A 6794-nucleotide genomic window follows, 5' to 3' on the forward strand; every position below is an offset into this window, starting at 1 on the left:
CTTGTTCTCTCTGGAAAGAAATAGTACAAAATGCAGGCAGGTCTTCACTGCAGCAGTGCTGGGACTTCTGGAGCTGCTGCAAGCCCTGCCAGCCCTGTCCTTCTCTCCTGCAGCACAGTGAGGACACAGAGTGCAAGCTAATCAGGCATTGCCATGCAGCCTGCCAGTGCAGAGCAGCCTTGGGGATTCCAGGCAAATGGAGAGCCAGGCATTTCTGTACACTGCTGCTTTGTTTCTCACTTGAAAGTCTTGAAAGCTTTTCTTTTTCTCCTTTGCTTTGTCAGCCTCTTTTTATGAGCCTGAAGTTTGTCAGGCTTTAACCCCAGCCAGCATCACCAGTGCAAAGTGGATTTTTGGGCATGAAAACCACTGCTCCCTTCCCCAGCATGGGGAATTCATCCTGACTCCCCTGTGCAGAGTGGAAAAAAGCAGAGCAGGAGTCACTCCAGATGTGTTGTCCCTGTCTTTTTTCCTGTTTAGGTTCAGAAATGCCTCTCTTCATTAAATGTCTCTTTTCAAACAGTTCCTGGAGTCCCTGATGGAGGAAGTCAGGGAGCTGGGGATAAGCTCAGCACCTGGGAGTTAGCAGGGAATTAACCCTCCCTGTGCTCACAAGGCTGCTCCACTCCTCCAGCACTGCCCTAGAGCTCAGCCCAGCTCTCAGAAACCTCTCTCCCAAAAAGCAGGACCATTCATTGCAGTATTTTTCCTGCCAGTAGCATCAGAGGAAAAAGCATTTTTCAATCCTCAATCACCTCTGGACAACTTGAGAAATAAATCCTGGGCTGAGAGCAAACCACAGCTTTGGTTTCTGTTCAGCTCCATCCTGCTGTCTCTGTAGAGGGGAGGGATCCTCTGGTAGGGATTTGAAGGACCTGAGGAGTGAGCAGATCCCTTGGAAAAGCTGCCTGAGCAGGAGCAGGGCTGTGGGCCTGTGCTGTGCAGTGGCTGCTAAATTCAGGCTGTAACTCAGAGCTGCAGGTTCTGATTTCACTTGCACAGGAGTGTGAATCAGTGATATTTTCCCAGGAGCAGAGCAGAGGCATCTGCTGCCTTTCCTTCTGCCCTGTCCCAGGGTAGATCAAACCTCCCTCCAGGAAAAAGGCTCTGAAGCACAGGGAAGAAAAAAACCTGGGATGTCACAGAACACACATGGCTCTCCTGAAAACCTCCTCTGCAACACTCATTTCTTTAACCTTGTGCTTGTTTGGGGCTGCACACAAGCACTTTCTCATTTTTTTCTAGACCACTGGGTGCCTTATCATAGAAAGAATCCAACCACTATAAACCAGATGATTTAGGCAGCTGTACCTGTAAGCAGCTGCTTCTCATGGAAATGTGCAATCTGTCTCCTGTCACACAGTGGGGGGGACAGAATGTCCAGGGCTTCTCAGTATTTTGAAATACCCTGCACTTCCACAGTGACCTGCCTTGAATTCTCCCTGTGCTGGCTCTTGCTGGTTCCCAGTTTTCAAGGGATGAGACCAATTTTCTTGCAGCATTTTGCTAAATATGAGAAACCCTGGGAGACCTTGGAGCAGCAGCCCCCTTTACCCCAACCCATCACTCAGAGAACAAAATCAATGACAATATTTTTTCTCTCTGCCTGAAAAATCCCCACACTGGAGATCCTCAGCCCCAGGATCTCTCCAGCTCATTTGTGCTGCTTGAGCTGCAACATTTCTTTCAAAGATACAGCTGAGATGAAATCACCACAACCCCCTGTTTCCCTTGGAACTTTCAGTGGGTTTTTGTTGGATTTTTTTTTTCCCTCGTGGATAAACACCATCCTGTTAAAACTCCCATGTTTCAATTCTAATTTGAATTTCTCTGGCTCCAGTTTGCAGCCAGCCATTATTTTACCCCTCTCAGATAAAACATTTCCTCACTGGGACAACCCTCATCCAGTGAGAAGTCATATCCCAGGCAGCTTTTTGATAAGCTCTGAGTTTTTCCAGTCTCTCACTGCAGCTGGTGGTGGTGACAGGCTAAAGGTGACAATGCTGGCATGGGCTGGTGGGTACAGTTAAAGATAATTTTGCTGTCAGTATTTAGTTATGGGCACTCCTTGTTAGGATTTGGCCACTTCTTACCTCCAAATATGAGTTCTCCCAACATTTGGGCTGAGCCAAAATTTGTTCCCTACCCTGGAGCTGGGCAGAGCTGTTCCATGTAACAGCCACAAAGTGCCTGATGGATGCATCCCTTTTTAAAGTACAGCTGAACTGCTGAGAATAAATGATCTTTGATGAATTGTCCTTCTTTCCTTTGGGCCTGTTGCCAGGATTTTACCTGCAAAGAGCTTTCCAAAGTGGCTGTAACATGAATTAAGTTGCATTAGGGTGGTTAAACCTACAGGTTAAACCTGTATTGACACAGGAGAGCTCTCCCTGCCCTGGGATCTGCTTGGATAAGGGGCACAGCATCAGCTGGGGGGTCCAAGCCCATCCCACAGGAATTTAAAGCTGTGGATTGGAGCTGTGGGTGGCTCCTGCCCTCCCTGGGGATCCAAAGCAGGAGAGGGACAGGAGGAAGGGACAGATTTCAATTCTTTAGGTGGAAGAAGTGGGGCAGGAGCTGGTGGCAAAGGGGAACTGAGTTGGAAACTGTTTTGCTGACCCCCCCAGCAGCCCCAGCCAGCAGCTGCCACTGCCCTGCAAGGCACAGTGCAGGACAAAAGGGAAGAGGTTCAGCTTTAAATGGAAAAACACTCTGGCAGAGCCCCTGTGCTCTAAATTAAGCCATGACAGAGCCAAGGGGAGTATTGGGTTTCTCATTTTTCCCTTCACCCTGTCCCCTCCAGGCCCAGCTCCTGAGCTGGCTGCTCCCATGGGACAGGGTGGCCTCACTCAACAAATGCCACCTAAATCCCTGGGAGGCTCCACTTACAGCTCCAAAACCATCCCAGGCAGGGGCTTGGAGCAGCTCATTGACCAGGGAGCAGAGGGATCTGTGGGATGCAGTGTGGGATAGGGGGATTATTCCAGCCTGTCACTGAGCTAATCAGGGCTTTTTTGGGAATGGGAGGGGATTGTGAGGACAGGAGCTGGAGTGGGGTTTGACCTGGTGCTGGTGGGGGGAGGTGGTGGGAGCCTCCTTCAGAGCCCTTCCCTGGGGTTTGGCTGCAGGTTTGGGGTCACTGATGGGGTCAGTGGGTGCCATGGGGGATGGGCAGAGCCATTCTGGGGGTGCTGAGAGGGGTCCTGGAGGTGACTATGGATGGATGGATGATGGATGGATGATGGATGGATGGATGGATGATGGATGGATGATGGATGATGGATGATGGATGATGGATGGATGGATGATGGATGGATGGATGGATGGATGATGGATGGATGGATGGATGATGGATGATGGATGGATGATGGATGATGGATGATGGATGGATGATGGATGGATGGAGGATGGATGATGGATGGATGATGGATGGAGGATGGATGGATGGATGGATGGATGATGGATGGGATGGAGTGATGGGATGGATGGATGGATGATGGGATGGATGGATGGATGATGGATGGATGGATGGATGGATGGATGGATGATGGATGGATGGATGGATGTGGATGGATGATGGATGATGGATGGATGATGGATGGATGGATGGATGATGATGGATGGATGGATGGATGGATGATGGATGGATGTATGGATGGATGGATGATGGATGGATGGATGGATGGGATGGAGGATGGATGGATGGATGGATGGAGGATGGATGGATGGATGGATGGATGGATGGATGGATGGATGGATGATGGATGATGGATGGATGATGGATGGATGGGATGGAGGATGGAGGATGGAGGGATGGATGGATGGATGGATGGATGGATGGATGGATGGATGGATGGATGGATGGATGGCTGATGGATGGATGGATGTTGGATGATGGATGATGGATGGATGGATGGATGGATGGATGGATGGATGGATGGATGGATGATGGATGATGGATGGATGGATGGATGGATGGATGGATGGATGGATGGATGGATGGATGGATGGATGGATGATGGATGGATGGATGGATGATGGATGGATGGATGGATGGATGGATGGATGGATGATGGATGGATGGATGGATGGATGGATGGATGGATGGATGGAATGGATGGATGGATGGATGGATGATGGATGGATGGATGGATGGATGGATGGAGATGGATGGATGGATGAGGATGGATGGATGGATGGATGGATGGATGGATGAGGATGATGGATGGATGGATGGATGGATGATGGATGGATGGATGGATGATGGATGGATGGATGGATGGATGATGGATGGGTGGATGATGGATGGATGGATGGATGGATGGATGGATGGATTATGGATGGATGGATGGAGGATGGATGGATGGATGACACATCCCTCTCTCCTGAGCCATCCTGGTGGGATTGCCATGCTCCCATGATGTTTGCATGAGGAACCAAATGGGACAAACTCAGGCAGTAAAAACAATCCATGTGGGTCCTATGAAAACAGGAGAGGGACTCTGGACAAGGACATGGAGTGCAGGAAAAGGGGGAATGGCTTCAAACTGACAAAAGTGAGTAGCTTTAGGAGAGATATTGGGAAGGAATTCCTGGTACCCTGGGAGGGCGGTGGGGCCCTGGCACAGGGTGCCAGAGCAGCTGTGGCTGCCCCTGGATCCCTGGGAGTGTCCAGGGACAGGACTTGGAGCACCCTGGGACAGTGGAAGATGTCTCTGCCCATGGCAGGGGGTGGAATTAGAGGAACTTTGATGTTCCTCCCAACCCAAACCATTCTAGGATTCTGTGATTAAACCTTTTGTGCTTCCCATTCAAATTTCTGCTTCAGCAGCAGGAGCACAGCAACCAAGGAGTTTCTTTGGTGTCCCCATTAATGTCCCCTGTTTGTCCCAAGAGACAGAGCCAAGCACCTTTCCTGGACCCCCCACAACCTTTTCCAGTCACTAAAGAGGGGCCTGGCCTGAATTCCTGTGCCACAGCTTCCAGCAATCCCCCAAATATTTGAAAAAATATCACTTGAAGCAGCTCAAGGCCATAAACACTGGGGCAATAAAACACAGAAATGTCCCCAGTGCTGAGGAACACAACCCAGTCACACTAAAAATAAATCTTATCATATTAGAAGTTATTATATATTAGATGTAATAAATCTATTCTATTAGAAATCAAGAGCAAGGGGGGTGTAATTTTTTATCATATCTATAAATTAAAGCTAAATTATTTTTATCACCACAGCTCCCAGTGCCTCATGAAAAACCACTGCCTGGGCCCTTCACCTGTGTTGCACTTTGAATTTAGCAGGATCATGGATTTCTCAGGATTGAAAAAACACAAAGAAGGTGAAAATCTGCCCAGGAGGAGAGGCATGATGGGGCTATTAAAAATAAAAATAAAAAAGGATTTGAGGGCTGTTTTTGCTTTCTGCATGGTTTAGGATGAGGAGTGAGTGAGTTTGGGAGCCAGAGGGGTGACACTGATCAGCTTTTCCTCGTTGCCTCCCCACCACCACACCAAGCCAATGTCCATCCATGTCCACAGACTCATTTTCCCTCCTGCTGAGGCTCCTTGATATAAAACTCTGCCTGCCCCAGGCTCCACGAGAGCGAGGAATTGTGAGGAATTGTGAGGAATTGTGTCCCGTGCTTATCTCACCCATCTCTTAATTACCTCCCCTCCCTACAGCCAGTCAATTATTGCGAGCCGAGTCCCCGGGCGGGGCTGGAGCTCCGGGGCTGAATCCTGCCCGGATTAAAGCTGCAAATGTGACCACACAGCCCTGGCCAGGGAGAGCCTCTCTCTGCGAGCACCAGGTGAAAAACGATGCTAAAAAAGCATTTTTGTTCACAGCAGAGTGAGCTGATCCTCCCTGCAGAGCCCAGAATGCAGCGTCTCACCCCAAAACGAACAAACCAAGGAGGGATTTAGAAAACCCAGGGTTCTCTGCCTTGTTTCTGCATGCTGACTCCTCAGGCAGCCCAGAGATGCTCAGGGAGTTTATTGATTTGAGGCTTGCAACAGGAATTATTCCAGAGAAGAGTTACTTTGGAATTTGCATAATTAGAGATATTCAACATAACACGTTTGCTAGAAGAGTTTTCAGACCCCAGATGTGTCCCTTGCAGACATGACTCCACAACCAAATATTTATTTATTTATTTATTTATTTATTTATCTATTTATTTATTTATCTATTTATTGAGGTGAGCTGTGCCCAGCTGTCACAGATGAGCTGACAGGTGTCTCAGCCCTGACCCTGAGGCTGTGCTGACTTTTCCCCTTGGCTGAGCTGTGTTTGCCCACCCTGAAGCCACAACCCAACCCTGCCCCTTCCTATCCCCTGCTGAGGGTGCTGGAAGATGGGAGGGAGACCCCAAATGTGTTTTGTAGAGATCCCAGGATCATTAAGGTTGGAAAAGAGCTCTGAAATCATCAAATCCAAGTGCTAACCCAGCACTGCCAAACCCAGTACTAACCCATGTTCCCAAAGTGCCACATCTACAATTTTTTGAACACCTCAGGGATGGTGATTCCACCACTTCCCTGCACAGACTGTTCCAGTGCCTGCCAACACTTTCAGTGAAGAGATTTTCAATAACATCCAACTTAAATCTCCTCTGGCACTTCTTGAGGCCGTTTCCTCTTGTCCTGACACTTCTTACCTGCGAGCAGGAGATGCTGCAGCCTCTGAGCCTCACTTAGATTTAGGAATAACACTTCCTTTTGGCTCTGTGCCTCAGTTTCCCCATCCCCACGCAGTGACATCTTCCTTTGGAACAAGGTGATGGGGGCAACCT

Source organism: Erithacus rubecula (genome assembly GCF_903797595.1).
Source record: "Erithacus rubecula genome assembly, chromosome: 3".
Classification (NCBI taxonomy): Eukaryota; Metazoa; Chordata; class Aves; order Passeriformes; family Muscicapidae; genus Erithacus; species Erithacus rubecula.